A 15,916-nucleotide genomic window follows, 5' to 3' on the forward strand; every position below is an offset into this window, starting at 1 on the left:
GCGTGCAGCAGAAAAGAGACAAAATACTACAGTGGCTAAATAAATTCACCCACATGATAAATACAAATATTTATGCTTCGCACAGCATACACATATGAAAGCAGAGGGCATTTACTTAAAGTGAACGTGTTGCCTAGATTTTTTTTCCAAATTAGAGCCAGATTTTTATTTATTTTATTTTTTTTACCTGTCCTTTATTATGGTGGCAGCCATCTTGCTAGTTGTTTTTAACAGCATTTTGTGATATGCTTTACGACATGACCCACAGACCATAGACAGCAATGGACAGGACCTATCCCATTCTGATAAATTGGAGAAGCTACTAGGCCTGCTGTATGGCCTTTTTGGAATAATTCTACAGGAAGGAAATGCTAATTTCTGCTGTGAATGGCGGTAAATCCAGTGTTATCTATATATTGGTGCCACCTTTCACCATGCTCCTGAGAATAGAGACATTACTTGGAAATGATCTGTACAGAACAGGAAGTATTAGTTTGGTTTGAGACCTAGTGGCCAGAATGGGAACTGCAAAATATCAGGATAAATATAAAATATAAAAATAAGGTTAACATAAAAACCTGAGTTACAAAAATAGATGATATTCCCTTTTCAATATGACTATTGGAGCTGACTGTATATATGGATTCCACACCAAAAAAAAAATAAAATATTATATGTTACTAAGTACCTAATCCTGATCATGTACATGTACACAATTTGTTTATGTTTCTAAAACCCATATTTCACTAAAATATAGCATAATAAACCTGCTCACTGTCTTTTTCATTCTCTCTTTTGGAGGGGACATGTCCCTCTCTTGCCTGCACCATGTATGACTCAGCTTTCTTCCTCACCCTGTTCTGATTCACTGGTCTCTGGAGCCTGGCAGTCAGCCAATCACTGCACTCTGCTCTGTAACCCTTTCCTCTCTAGTTTTATGGTTTTATACAGATAGGAAGAATGATTACTGGAGATTGCCTGTACTCTACCACCAAAGACAATATGGTGAATGTATAACTTACATCTTTCCAAATTAGAGCAAAGGTTTAGTGCTAAAAGTACAGTAGTTTTTTTTATGCATGCATTTTCTATCTGTTCTATATGTTCCTATGTCATTCATGTGTATCATCCTTTGTCAGTCCTGTAATGCTGGGACTTGTAGTTTTGGAATAGTTGGAGATACAGTGTTTGGATAACTCTTTTTTGCAGCCGTGTTGCCTTCAGCTGTGTGACTCCAGCTTTTGCTAAATTAAAACTCCCAGCATGCTCAGACATCCTTTGGCTATCTGGGTATATTTGGAGTTGTAGTTTTGCAACAGCTGGAGGCACATGTTTGGTAAAACTCTGTGTTAAAGCAGTATGTCTGCAAGCTATGTTCCTCCTGCAGTCTTGTCCATCAGCCATCTCTTGTCCACAACCCATGGACGAGCTGATGCTGCTGTAGGACCTGTCAGTATCCCAGGAGGTATGGGGACCCCTAATAGTGGGATTTAACATTATTTAAAGAAGTACAGAAGTAGTTTTGCCAAGAAGTACAGTTTTTGTATCTGAAAGTGCCAATTTAAACGCTATGGTATTTTATAGCATAAAGAAATAAAGGGTTAGCTGAATTTAGAAGAAAAAGGCTCACTACTTTTAGGCTAAGTTTACACTTTTTTTTCTGGCAGTTTTTGGAATACTGTCACTGCAGTTTTTGAGCCAAAGTCAGAAGTGGATCTATAAGGGAGGAGAAGTGTAAGTCCTTCCTTTATATGTCCTATTCCTTTTGAATCCACTTCTGGCTTTTGCTCAAAAACTGCACAGGCAGTATTCCAAAAACTGCCAGAAAAAAAAATTAAAAAAAATAAGCAAGTGGAAACTTAGCCTAAAACAGGACTACTAAGTAAAGCAGACAAGGGTAAAAAACAACAACTCTGCACTGAACTAAATAAGTTTGCCACTAAAAGTTTTTTCTTTATTAACTGTGTATTAGATATTGGTATTGGATACAACCTTTTTGGTTAGCCTTATAGCCAAAAACCAGGAGTGGGTTTAAAACACAAAAAAGGGGCAAATCTTTCCATCATAGCAGTGTTTTCCAAACTTTGTGCCTCCAGCTGTTGCAAAACTACAACTGCCAGCATACCCGGACAGCCAACAGCTGTCCGGGTATGCTGGCAGTTGTAGTTTTGCAACAGCTGGAGACACACTGTTTGGAAAACACTGCATTATATTTTGTTCTATAAATGGTATTTTAAATTTAGTGATGTGCTTTACGGCAGGACCCACGAACCCGAGACAACAATAGGCATAGCATAAAAATGATATTAAAGCATGAAAAAGAGAAAGAGAGAGAGAAAGAAAGAGAGAGAGAGAGAAAGAGAGAGAGAGAGAGAGAGAGAGAGAGAGAGAGAGAGAGAGAGAGAGAGAGAGAGAGAGAGAGAGAGAGAGAGAGAGAGAGAGAGAGAGAGAGAGAGAGAGAGAGAGAGAGAGAGAGAGAGAGAGACCTAGTTTAGAGAAAAGCCTAGCCAAATCTGTGGCATATAATTATGGCTAAATAATAGCTAAGCCTTTCTTCATTTATTTGTTACCATTTGCTTGTATTTAATATCATGGCCAAGGCAGTGTGGTTTCTTAGTGTCCTGAGAACATGCTTGACTAATATCCCCCTTCACTAGCAATGTTCCTGCAGTGTGCGCCATTTTGGGACCCTGTGGTAATATATTTTTTGCTTCAAATTTTTTAATGTAATTGTTTTTATTGACATCATGATAATGATGTATTATTATTATTATTATTACAGTTTTTTGGAGGGTAGTAGTTGAGGGTAGTTGAGTGTTGTTTTACTGTATAAAGATAAAGGGGGATACTTATCAAGTTTTGTTCCAAAGAATAGTGGAGCAGTTGCACTGAGCAACCAATCAGATGCCAACATACATTTTTCAAAATGCCTCTGAAAAATTAAAGCGGCAATCTGATTGGTTGTAGTTTATACTTCATCTTAAATATAAGACTAATTTAAATACATGATAAAGTATGGAATGAGTGACATGGCACAAGGCCCACTTGGAACCTGGCTTTTCACAACAAAGGTCAATCTGTTCCACAGAATCCTATCAACTCATAATAGCTCATATGTGTACATTCTCTAGTCAGACTACCCTAGAAAATAGGTGTGTAGGCCAACATGGGCTGTGTCCTTAACCCCTTAAGGACACAGCCCATTTGAGCCTTAAGGACGCAGACAATTTTATTTTCAGTTTTAGATTTTTCCTCCTCTCCTTCAAAAAATCATAACTCTTTTATATTTTCATCCACAGACTAGTATGAGGACTTGTTTTTTGCGCGACCAGTTGTCCGTTGTAATGCCATAACTCACTTTACCATAAAATGTATGACGCAACCAAAAAATACTATTTGTGTGGGGAAATTAAAAAGAAAACCGCAATTTAGCTATTTTGGAAGGTTTCGTTTTCACGTCGTACAATTTATGGTAATAGTGACATGTGTTATTTATTCTTTGGGTCAATACGATTAAAATGATACCCATGATAACATACTTTTCTATTACTGTTGAGCTTAAAAAAAAATCACAAACTTTTTAACCAAATTAGTACGTTTAAAATCCCCATAGTTTGAAGACCCATAACTTTTCCATTATTCCATTTAAGCGGCGGTATGAGGGCTCATTTTTTGCGCCGTAGGATCTGTACTTTTTATTGATACCATATTTGCTTATATAAAACTTTTAATACATTTTTTATAAATTTTTTTGGGAATAAAATGTTATAAAAAAGCAGCTATTTTGTACTTTTTTTTTTAACGTTCATGCCATTCACCGTACGGTATCATTAACATTTTATTTTAATAGTTCAGATATTTACACACTTGACAATACCAAATGTGTATATAAAAAAACATTTTTAACACTTTTTGGGGGTGAAATAGGGAAAATGGGACAATTTACGTTTTTATTGGGGGAGGGGGTTTTTCAAATTTTTTTTACTTTATTTTTTTACTTTTTTTACTTTTATTTTTACACTTTAATAGTCCCCATAGGGGACTATTTACAGCAATCGTTCGATTGCTAATCCTGTTCAGTGCTATGTGTCACGATGCCGGCTGGCAGGAGGTGGATCCTCTGTGCCAGAGAGGGATTGGCGTGGACCGTGCTAGTGGATCGGTTCTAAGTCACTACTGGTTTTCACCAGAGCCCGCCGCAAAGCGGGATGGTCTTGCTGCGGCGGTAGTGACCAGGTCGTATCCACTAGCAACGGCTCAACCTCTCTGACTGCTGAAGATAGGCGCGGTACAAGGGAGTAGACAGAAGCAAGGTCGGACGTAGCAGAAGGTCGGGGCAGGCAGCAAGGATCGTAGTCAGGGGCAACGGCAGGAGGTCTGGAACACAGGCTAGGAACACACAAGGAAACGCTTTCACTGGCACAATGGCAACAAGATCCGGCGAGGGAGTGCAGGGGAAGTGAGGATAAATAGGGAGTGCACAGGTGAACACACTAATTAGAACCACTGCGCCAATCAGCGGCGCAGTGGCCCTTTAAATCGCAGAGACCCGGCGCGCGCGCGCCCTAGGGAGCGGGGCCGCGCGCGCCGGGACAGGACCGACGGAGAGCGAGTCAGGTACGGGAGCCGGGGTGCGCATTGCGAGCGGGCGCCACCCGCATCGCGAATCGCATCCCGGCTGGAGGTGGTATCGCAGCGCCCCGGGTCAGTGGATCTGACCGGAGCGCTGCAGTAGCGAGAGTGTAGCGAGCGCTCCGGGGAGGAGCGGGGACCCGGAGCGCTCGGCGTAACAGTACCCCCCCCTTGGGTCTCCCCCTCTTCTTAGAGCCTGAGAACCTGAGGAGCAGACTTTTGTCTAGGATATTGTCCTCAGGTTCCCAGGATCTCTCTTCTGGACCACAACCCTCCCAATCAACTAAAAAAAAAGTTTTCCCTCTGACCTTCTTGGATGCCAGTATCTCTTTAACGGAGAAGATGTCCGAGGAGCCGGAAACAGGAGTGGGGGAAACAAGTTTGGGAGAGAAACGGTTGATGATGAGTGGTTTAAGAAGAGAAACGTGAAAGGCATTAGGAATACGAAGAGAAGGAGGAAGAAGAAGTTTGTAAGAGACAGGATTAATCTGGCACAAAATTTTGAAAGGACCAAGATAGCGTGGTCCCAACTTGTAGCTAGGGACACGGAAGCGGACATATTTAGCGGAGAGCCATACCTTGTCTCCAGGAGAAAAAATGGGGGGAGCTCTTCTTTTCTTATCAGCAAACTTCTTCATGCGTGATGAAGCCTGTAAGAGAGAATTTTGGGTCTCTTTCCATATGGTGGAAAGATCACGAGATATTTCATCCACAGCGGGCAAACCAGAGGGCAAGGGGGTAGGGAGGGGGGGAAGAGGGTGACGGCCGTACACCACGAAAAATGGGGATTTGGAGGAAGATTCAGAGACTCTGAAGTTATACGAGAATTCGGCCCATGGTAGAAGATCTGCCCAGTCATCCTGGCGGGAGGAAACAAAATGTCGTAAATAATCACCCAAGACCTGGTTAATTCTTTCTACTTGCCCATTGGATTGAGGATGATATGCAGAAGAAAAGTTTAATTTAATCTTGAGTTGTTTACAGAGAGCCCTCCAGAATTTTGACACAAATTGGACGCCTCTATCCGAGACGATCTGCGTGGGCAACCCGTGAAGACGAAAAATGTGTACAAAAAATTGTTTTGCCAACTGAGGCGCTGAAGGAAGACCAGGAAGAGGGATGAAATGTGCCATTTTGGAGAATCGATCAACGACCACCCAAACAACAGTGTTGCCACGGGATGGGGGTAAGTCTGTAATAAAGTCCATACCAATCAGAGACCAAGGCTGTTCGGGGACAGGCAGAGGATGAAGAAGACCAGCGGGCTTCTGGCGAGGAGTCTTATCCCGGGCACAGACAGTGCAGGCTCGCACAAAATCCACGACATCCGTCTCCAGAGTCGGCCACCAATAGAAGCGAGAGATGAGTTGCACGGATTTCTTGATGCCCGCATGACCTGCGAGATGGGAGGAGTGACCCCATTTGAGGATTCCGAGGCGTTGGCGTGGAGAGACGAAGGTCTTCCCTGGAGGAGTTTGCCTGATGGAGGCTGGAGAAGTGGAGATCAGGCAGTCAGGAGGAATGATGTGTTGCGGAGAGAGTTCTACATCCGAGGCATCCGAGGAACGAGAGAGAGCATCGGCCCTAATGTTCTTATCGGCAGGCCGAAAGTGAATTTCAAAATTAAATCAGGCAAACAACAGAGACCACCTGGCCTGGCGAGGATTCAGCCGTTGGGCAGACTGGAGATAGGAGAGGTTCTTGTGATCGGTGTAAATAATAACTGGAAATCTTGATCCCTCCAGCAGATGCCTCCATTCCTCAAGTGCTAATTTAATGGCTAGAAGCTCTCGATCCCCGATGGAGTAGTTCCTCTCCGCCGGAGAGAAGGTCCTAGAAAAAAAACCACAAGTAACAGCATGCCCAGAAGAATTTTTTTGTAGAAGGACCGCTCCAGCTCCTACTGAGGAGGCATCAACCTCCAATAGGAAGGGTTTAGATGGGTCAGGTCTGGAGAGCACGGGAGCCGAAGAAAAGGCAGACTTGAGCCGTTTAAAGGCGTCTTCCGCTTGAGGAGGCCATGACTTAGGATTGGCATTTTTTTTGGTTAAAGCCACGATAGGAGCCACAATGGTAGAAAAATGTGGAATAAATTGTCTGTAATAATTGGCGAACCCCAAAAAACGTTGGATAGCACGGAGTCCGGAGGGGCGTGGCCAATCTAAGACGGCAGAGAGTTTGTCTGGATCCATTTGTAGTCCCTGGCCAGAGACCAAGTATCCTAGGAAAGGAAGAGATTGGCATTCAAACAGACATTTCTCCATCTTGGCATAAAGTTGATTGTCACGAAGTCTCTGAAGAACCATACGGACATGCTGGCGGTGTTCTTCTAGATTGGCAGAAAAAATCAGGATATCGTCCAGATATACAACAACACAGGAGTATAAGAGATCACGAAAAATTTCATTAACAAAGTCTTGGAAGACGGCAGGGGCGTTGCACAGGCCAAAGGGCATGACCAGATACTCAAAGTGTCCATCTCTAGTGTTAAATGCCGTTTTCCATTCATCCCCCTCTCTGATGCGGATGAGATTATAAGCACCTCTTAAGTCCAGTTTGGTAAAGATGTGGGCACCTTGGAGGCGATCAAAGAGTTCAGAGATGAGAGGTAGGGGGTAGCGGTTCTTTACCGTGATTTTATTAAGACCGCGGTAGTCAATGCAAGGACGTAGGGAGCCATCTTTTTTGGACACAAAGAAAAATCCGGCTCCGGCAGGAGAGGAGGATTTGCGTATAAAGCCCTTTTTTAAATTTTCCTGGATGTATTCAGACATAGCAAGAGTCTCTGGGGCAGAGAGAGGATAAATTCTGCCCCGGGGTGGAGTAGTGCCCGGGAGGAGGTCAATAGGACAATCATAAGGCCTGTGAGGAGGTAGAGTCTCAGCTTGTTTTTTGCAAAAAACATCCGCAAAGTCCATATAGGCCTTAGGGAGACCGGTTACAGGGGGAACCACAGAGTCACGGTAAGGGGTACTGGGAACCGGTTTAAGGCAGTCCTTGAAACAAGAGGAGCCCCAACTCTTGATCTCCCCAGTGGACCAATCCAGGGTTGGGGAATGGTGTTGAAGTCAGGGTAGTCCAAGGAGAATTTCGGAAGTGCAATTGGGGAGGACCAAAAATTAAATTTTCTCGTGATGAGGTCCGATGCACATTAGAAGGGGCTCCGTGCGGAAACGTATGGTACAGTCCAATCTTTCATTGTTAACACAATTGATGTAGAGGGGTCTGGCGAGACTGGTCACCGGGATGTTGAACCTGTTGACGAGAGAGGCCAAAATAAAATTTCCTGCAGATCCGGAATCCAAGAAGGCCATAGTAGAGAAGGAGAAGGTAGAGGCAGATATCCGCACAGGCACAGTAAGACGTGGAGAAGCAGAGTTGACATCAAGGACTGTCTCACCTTTGTGCGGAGTCAGCGTACGTCTTTCCAGGCGGGGAGGACGGATAGGACAATCCTTCAGGAAGTGTTCGGTACCGGCACAGTACAGGCAGAGATTCTCCATGCGGCGTCTTGTCCTCTCTTGAGGTGTCAGGCGAGACCGGTCGACCTGCATAGCCTCCACGGCGGGAGGCACAGGAACGGATTGCAGGGGACCAGAGGAGAGAGGAGCCGGGGAGAAAAAACGCCTCGTGCGAACAAAGTCCATATCCTGGCGGAGCTCCTGACGCCTTTCGGAAAAACGCATGTCAATGCGAGTGGCTAGATGAATGAGTTCATGTAGGTTAGCAGGGATTTCTCGTGCGGCCAGAACATCTTTAATGTTGCTGGATAGGCCTTTTTTAAAGGTCGCGCAGAGGGCCTCATTATTCCAGGATAGTTCTGAAGCAAGAGTACGGAATTGTACGGCGTACTCGCCAACGGAAGAATTACCCTGGACCAGGTTCAACAGGGCAGTCTCAGCAGAAGAGGCTCGGGCAGGTTCCTCAAAGACACTTCGAATTTCCGAGAAGAAGGAGTGTATAGAGGCAGTGACGGGGTCATTGCGGTCCCAGAGCGGTGTGGCCCATGACAGAGCTTTTCCAGACAGAAGGCTGACTACGAAAGCCACCTTAGACCTTTCAGTAGGAAACTGGTCCGACATCATCTCCAAGTGCAGGGAACATTGGGAAAGAAAGCCACGGCAAAATTTAGAGTCCCCATCAAATTTATCCGGCAAGGATAGTCGTAGGCCAGAAGCGGCCACTCTCTGCGGAGGAGGTGCAGGAGCTGGCGGAGGAGATGATTGCTGAAGCTGTGGTAGTAGCTGCTGTAGCATCACGGTCAGTTGAGACAGCTGTTGGCCTTGTTGCGCTATCTGTTGTTGCTAACTGCTGGGCGACCACCGTGGTGAGGTCGGCGACAACTGGCAGAGGAACTTCAGCGGGATCCATGGCCGGATCTACTGTCACGATGCCGGCTGGCAGGAGGTGGATCCTCTGTGCCAGAGAGGGATTGGCGTGGACCGTGCTAGTGGATCGGTTCTAAGTCACTACTGGTTTTCACCAGAGCCCGCCGCAAAGCGGGATGGTCTTGCTGCGGCGGTAGTGACCAGGTCGTATCCACTAGCAACGGCTCAACCTCTCTGACTGCTGAAGATAGGCGCGGTACAAGGGAGTAGACAGAAGCAAGGTCGGACGTAGCAGAAGGTCGGGGCAGGCAGCAAGGATCGTAGTCAGGGGCAACGGCAGGAGGTCTGGAACACAGGCTAGGAACACACAAGGAAACGCTTTCACTGGCACAATGGCAACAAGATCCGGCGAGGGAGTGCAGGGGAAGTGAGGATAAATAGGGAGTGCACAGGTGAACACACTAATTAGAACCACTGCGCCAATCAGCGGCGCAGTGGCCCTTTAAATCGCAGAGACCCGGCGCGCGCGCGCCGGGACAGGACCGACGGAGAGCGAGTCAGGTACGGGAGCCGGGGTGCGCATCGCGAGCGGGCGCCACCCGCATCGCGAATCGCATCCCGGCTGGAGGTGGTATCGCAGCGCCCTGGGTCAGTGGATCTGACCGGAGCGCTGCAGTAGCGAGAGTGTAGCGAGCGCTCCGGGGAGGAGCGGGGACCCGGAGCGCTCGGCGTAACACTATGTATAGGACATAGCACTGATCAGGGTTATCGGTCATCTTCTGCTCTGGTCTGCGGGAAGGCAGTTCAGAGCAGAAGACTCCCGTGGGCAGCGGAGGCAGGTGAGGGGACCTCCGTCTGCTGTGCTTGATGATCGGATCACCACGGCAGTGCTGCGGGCGATGCGATCATCCATTTAAGTGACCGCGATGCTGCAGATGCCGTGATCTGTATTGATCACGGCATCTGAGGGGTTAATGGCGAACATCCGCGGGATCGCGGGTGTCCGCCATTACCGGCGGGTCCCTGGCTGCAATCAACAGCCGGGACCTGCCGCGCATGATCCGGGCATCACTCCGATGCCCGCGGTTATGTTTAGGACGTAAATGTACGTCCGGGTGCGTTAAGTACCACGTCACCAGGACGTACATTTACGTCCTTCGTCGTTAAGGGGTTAAAATGGTACTCCAGAGGAAAAACATATTTTTTTAAAATCATCTGGTGCAAGAAAGTAAAACAGATTTGTAAATTACTTCTATTTAAATCTCGTAATCCTTCCAGTACTTATTATCTGCTGTGTAATACAGAGGAAGTTTATTTTTGAATTTCCTTTCTGTCTGACCACAGTGCTCTCTGCTGACACTCTTTTTATTATAAAAATACAAAACTTATCCAATACAACAAAAAACAAGCTTAACCAGCTATAATATAAATCAAAAACAAAACCCTGCCTAACCGGCCAGCCCAGCTTTACAAAGCAAAAAGAAAACAAACAAACAAAAACACACTGACACACATACCAAAAATGAACATAAAAACAGCACAACTTGGCTTTAACATAAACATAAAATTAGCACTACCTGGCTGTAACTCAAACCATCCATACTCGGGGGGGGGGGGGGGTAAAAAAAAATAAAAAATTAATAATAATAATTATAAAAATAAATAAATAAATAAATAAATAAAAATAAACAGCACAACTTGGCTTAAACATAAACATAAAATTAGCACTACCCGGCTGTGACTCAAAACCATCCATACTCGGGAAACAAAACAAAAGGGGAAAATAAATAAATTAAAAATATAAAAATTAAAAATATAAATAAATAAACAAAAACACATAACACAACAACTGGTCCGACTGCCATAACTATAATATGAGACAATATAAAACAATGTAGATACAAAACCAAATAGATACAAAATCACTAATAGAAATTAATAAAATATAGTATATAAACAGAAATATATGCACCCTATTTACAGAAACCTACAAAAAAAAAAAAAAAAAAAAAACAGGAAATCCCTACACTAGAACTGTGCCATCACCCACACCACCCCTCCTGCACATGGGTCAGAGTCCATACCGTTCCTCTACAGTTTACAAAGTTCTGTCCTTAACTGACCCATGTCAGGTCCCCCAAAAACACGAAAACACACCACCACCCACAAATACACCCTCCCCACCTAGCACTCCACCCAACCAACTTATACACATACTTATACATACTAACTAACAGACACTGAACCACAACCCACTTTAGGCCCAAGTTTGGTCGCCTGTAAGCCCTTCATGCCATATCAGCTTAAAACAAAACAAAAAACTAGTGTGCACATGCATTAGCCCACCACCAGGGAGAAGGATGGCAGACTTGATACACCAAAATAATTTTTAACTCTTTTCCTAACTCCCCCTACAATTCTCCCTAATTCTATCCCTCCATTAAAGCTAACCCTACTCTCACCCTATCTCTATCCCTATCACACTTCCCCTATCCAAAATAAAGGTACTCTACCCAAAAGATCTAGTACCTAGGGCACATCAAAAGAAAACCCTCTCCACAGGAGAGAAGCCCTACTGGTACCAAGACTGCCATACTCCAAAGACCTGATCTTCCCGATGTCACCGGTGATATTCCTACAGACCTCCACCTCGGAGAGGATTTTCTGCTGGGTCGACACTAAACACCGTGCATTCCACGTGTAGTACCTAACCACTAAACTAACTAAGAATAAAGTGCCCCGGTCTCGGCCACCCAGTGTCCTGAATGCCCCATAAGCCCACTCCGGATAGGTAAGGCCGGCAAGTTGACTCCAGCCGATGGAAGCGCCCACCCGGTTGTAAACCCCTATATTAAAGGGACAATGAAGCAGGAAGTGGTCCATGCTTTCCAGCGTGTCCCTGCACTCTTCTCGGGGACATCCCCGGTCATCAGAGTTCCTGCACTTCAGGTTGTCCCTTACATATAGCTTCCCCTGAAAGCAGTGCCAGGCCAAGTCCCAAAACTTCTGGGGGATCCTTTTCATGTTTAAAAGGTACAACCCCACCCTCAGATCCCGACCTGGGCAGTCCCTGAGCGACAGAGGCTTCTGGAAGTGGGTCAACAGAACCCGTTTGTCAAGGAACTGCCTTGACTGGGTCCTGATCTCCCACACTCCCAGACCCCACCGACGTATCGCCTTCAGAGTCGGGGTAGCGTAAGCCGGAAGATATCCATGGGGCGTATGGAGGTCCTTCACTTGCCCTCCTGTCTCCCATTCCTGGAAGAAAGGCCGAAACCATTCCCTGCAGGAGAGTACCCACGGAGGAGCCCTCTCTGACCAGAGGTTTGAGATGTTAGCTTTTAAAAAGGTGTTTGTTAAGAACACCACAGGGTTTACCATAGATAAACCCCCTAGTCTCCTCGTGCGGTACGTAACCTCCCTCTTGACTAGGTTCATCCTGTTCCCCCATAACAGTTGAAAAAACAGGCTGTAGATCCTAGTGTAGTAAGCCTCTGGCAAGATACATACGCTGCCCAGACAGATAAACAAGGGGAGCAGGTACGATTTGATCAGGTGTACCCTTTCCCTGAGGGTCAAAGACCAACCCTTCCACTGGTCCACCTTCTGAGTGGCATCCTGGAGCTTACCATCCCAATTTTTGGTGGGATAATCATCCTGGCCAAATGTGATGCCTAAGACTTTTGCTGATTCTTGGGGCCCTGGAAGGGTGTCCGGGAGATCAAACGTGGGATCCCCCCCTCCCAGCCAGAGACTCTCACACTTATCCCGGTTGATCTTAGACCCGGATGCCTCCGAGTAGCGTTCCACCTCCGACATCACCACATCAACCCCCTCTCTCGAGGAGACGAAAATAGTGACATCGTCGGCGTACGCCACTACCCCCTGGATGGCCCCCGACTCCGCCAAACTCATCCCGACTCCCGCTAACGGTCCGCAACTCACCCTCCTAAGGAAGGGATCGATCGCGAACACATATAACAGCGGGCTCAAAGGACAACCCTGACGGACTCCAGACCCCACTCCAAAAGAGTGGCCAGACCACCCGTTCACCAGTGGGAAACTCTCTGCCCCTGCATACAAGATCTTAAGCCAATTAACAAAAGTACTCGGTAAGCCATATCTCAGGAGGACGGACCAGAGGTACTCGTGGTTCACCCGATCAAATGCTTTGGCCTGATCCAAGGACAGCAAGTACCCCTTCCAGAAACCCGCACTACTCCGCTCCACTGCCTCCCTGACACTAAGGACAGCACTTAAGGTGCTTCGGCCTGGAACAGTGCAGTGCTGGGCCTCCGAAAGGAGCCGGGGTGCAAACTTCACCAACCGATTAAACAGTATCTTGGCCAGAAGCTTCCTGTCCGTATTGAGAAGAGCTATGGGTCTCCAATTCTCAATACGGCTGGGATCTTTACCCTTTGAGAGAAGAATCAGGGCTGACCTCCTCATTGACTTCGGCAGAGTGCCTGAGGAGAGACACTCATTAAATACCTCAGTCAAGAGGGGAGCTAAAGACTCCTTAAAGGTCCTGTACCACTCAGATGTTAAGCCATCCGGACCTGGCGACTTCTTGGGGGCAAGCCCCTCGATCGCCAGTCTCACTTCCTCTTCCCTGATCTCTTCTGCCAAAATGCCAAGAGAGGGGTCTACCCCTGGCTCAGGAATGGTTTCAGCCAGGAAACCCGACATCACATCCCGATCCAGATCCTTCCTTCCCAAGAGGTGAGAGTAGAAGGATCTGACGATCTCCAAGATCCCTGATCTGGACCGATTCAGAGATCCTGTACTATCAATCAGTCCTGAAATGACTTTACTACTCACTGACATCTTACAGTTTCTGTAAGGGTCGGGCGAGCGGTACTTCCCGAAATCCCTCTCAAAAACCAAAGATGCGTGCCTATCGTACTGACACCTCATCAGCAAGGACTTCACTCTGGAGATATCCTCTTGGCTACCTCCAGTCGAGACAAGAAGCTCAAGTTTCCTCCTCAGACCCTGATACAGGCGATACCTGTTCAGGGACCTGAGGCTCGAGAGCTGGCGGAAGAACCCCGCAACCCGCTTCTTGAATATCTCCCACCACTCTGACTTACTACTACATAGGCCCAGTAAAGGTACCTGACTCTGAAGAAAATCCTCAAAGGACTGTCTTATCTCCGCTTCCTCCAGGAGGGACGAATTCAGCTTCCAATAACCTTTTCCCATTCGGGGGGTTTCTGAAACATTCAGGGAAAACAAAATCATACAGTGATCGGAGAACTCCACCTCAACCACAGACACTGCAGAAGAGACGGCTTCCTCCTTTAAATAAAACCTATCTATCCTAGACCTGCGACTACCTTGATGATAGGTGAAACCCGCGTGGCCCGAGGGGCTCCGGATGTGGGCATCCTCTAGGCGAGCTTCTCTAGCTATGCTAATCAGCGCCACACTATCGCAAGTCAGCGGACTATTGGAGCCTCTCCTATCTTGGGACCTCGTGACATTATTGAAGTCCCCTCCAAAGATCACCTGCCGACTCGTAAAAAGAAAGGGCTTAATCCTCATAAAGAGATCTTTACGGCCCCGCTTACTTTGCGGGGCATAGATGTTAATGAGCCGGAGCTGTTGTCCCTTCATGAAGACATCTAAGATCAGGCACCTCCCCATTTCTAATTCAATAACCCGTCGGCATTCAACAGGAGCGGTAAAAAGGACCGCCACCCCACTATACGGCTCAGCTGCAAGAGACCAGTGGGAGGGACCACGCCTCCACTCTCTTCTGGCTTTTACCAGAGAGGCTAGATCTGACAACCTGGTCTCCTGTAAAAAGAAAATGTCGGCTTCAATGCGGCCGAGAAAATCAAAGGCTGCGAATCTAGCCGTATCCGACTTTATGCTGGCACAATTAATAGATGCCAGCGTCAATGGGGTGAGTGCCGCCATACAGGGTGATTAAATTAGACGGCCACACCCTTTACTTTTGTTTTCCCTTCTTTTTTGCCCCCTCATCCCCCGAAGAAGACGAGAGGGCAGGACCACTCTTGGATCTTTTTTTCGATTCAGATAGATCCATATTATCCCCGTCTCCGTCCGGCCCCGGTCTAGCCCTGCCCTCTGAGGAAGGTGCCTCAATAGGACAGGGCCCAGTTTTTCCCAGAGGCTCTTTCTCCCTAGGCACCTCGCCCTCACCCTCCCCAGCCAAGGAGGGGGAGGAGATGGTATCGAGGACGAGGTACCGGTTTGACAGATCAACCAGAGGGGGGGCAGTCAGGCTTCCGTTTTTAACCTGGCCCGTAGTACAAGGAACAGAGGGCTCTGACCTCTTCTTTCTCCCTTTCCTTTTGCCCTTGTCTTTCTTTTTAGGCCTCTCCCCACTCTCCTCATCCACACTTTTATAGTGGGAGGAATCGGAAGGGTCGGCCATATTGCCTTCCTCTCTGTGAAGCCTCCTGATCTCCCCATCCAGCACATCCTCCTCCAGGGCTTCAGCGGTTACAGGGCCAGCTTCAGGAGCAGAGGCCGGAGCTACCCCCGTCACCTGGGCACTCTCCAGCTCCCTACTCCTTCTACGATTTTCCTCCCGCCTTAGTTTGGCGGGGCCCTTTTTCCTCCTCACGAGCCCTGTTGCACCCCCATCCCTGCCCATACCCTCCCCGGCCGAGGCAACTTCACAGCTCTCCTCAGCCGGAGCGGCCGCTGCACGGGCGAAGGCGCTAGGACAACGGCTAAATGGGTGCCCAAGGACACCACACAGGTGGCACCGGATCTGCCTACAGGATGCGGCCAGATGTCCCACCCCATCACACAAAGCGCAGACCTGTACAGTACAGGCTGCGCTAAAGTGGGTGGGGCTGCCACACCTGTGACAGACCTTAGGCTGCCCCTGGTAGAAGACCTGGATCCTATCACGTCCAAGGAAGGCGGCTGACGGAATGTGGGCAACCGTACTCCCTGAACGCTTGAGTTTGACGGAA

This window comes from Hyla sarda, chromosome 4 (genome assembly GCF_029499605.1).
Source record: "Hyla sarda isolate aHylSar1 chromosome 4, aHylSar1.hap1, whole genome shotgun sequence".
NCBI classification, from domain to species: domain Eukaryota; kingdom Metazoa; phylum Chordata; class Amphibia; order Anura; family Hylidae; genus Hyla; species Hyla sarda.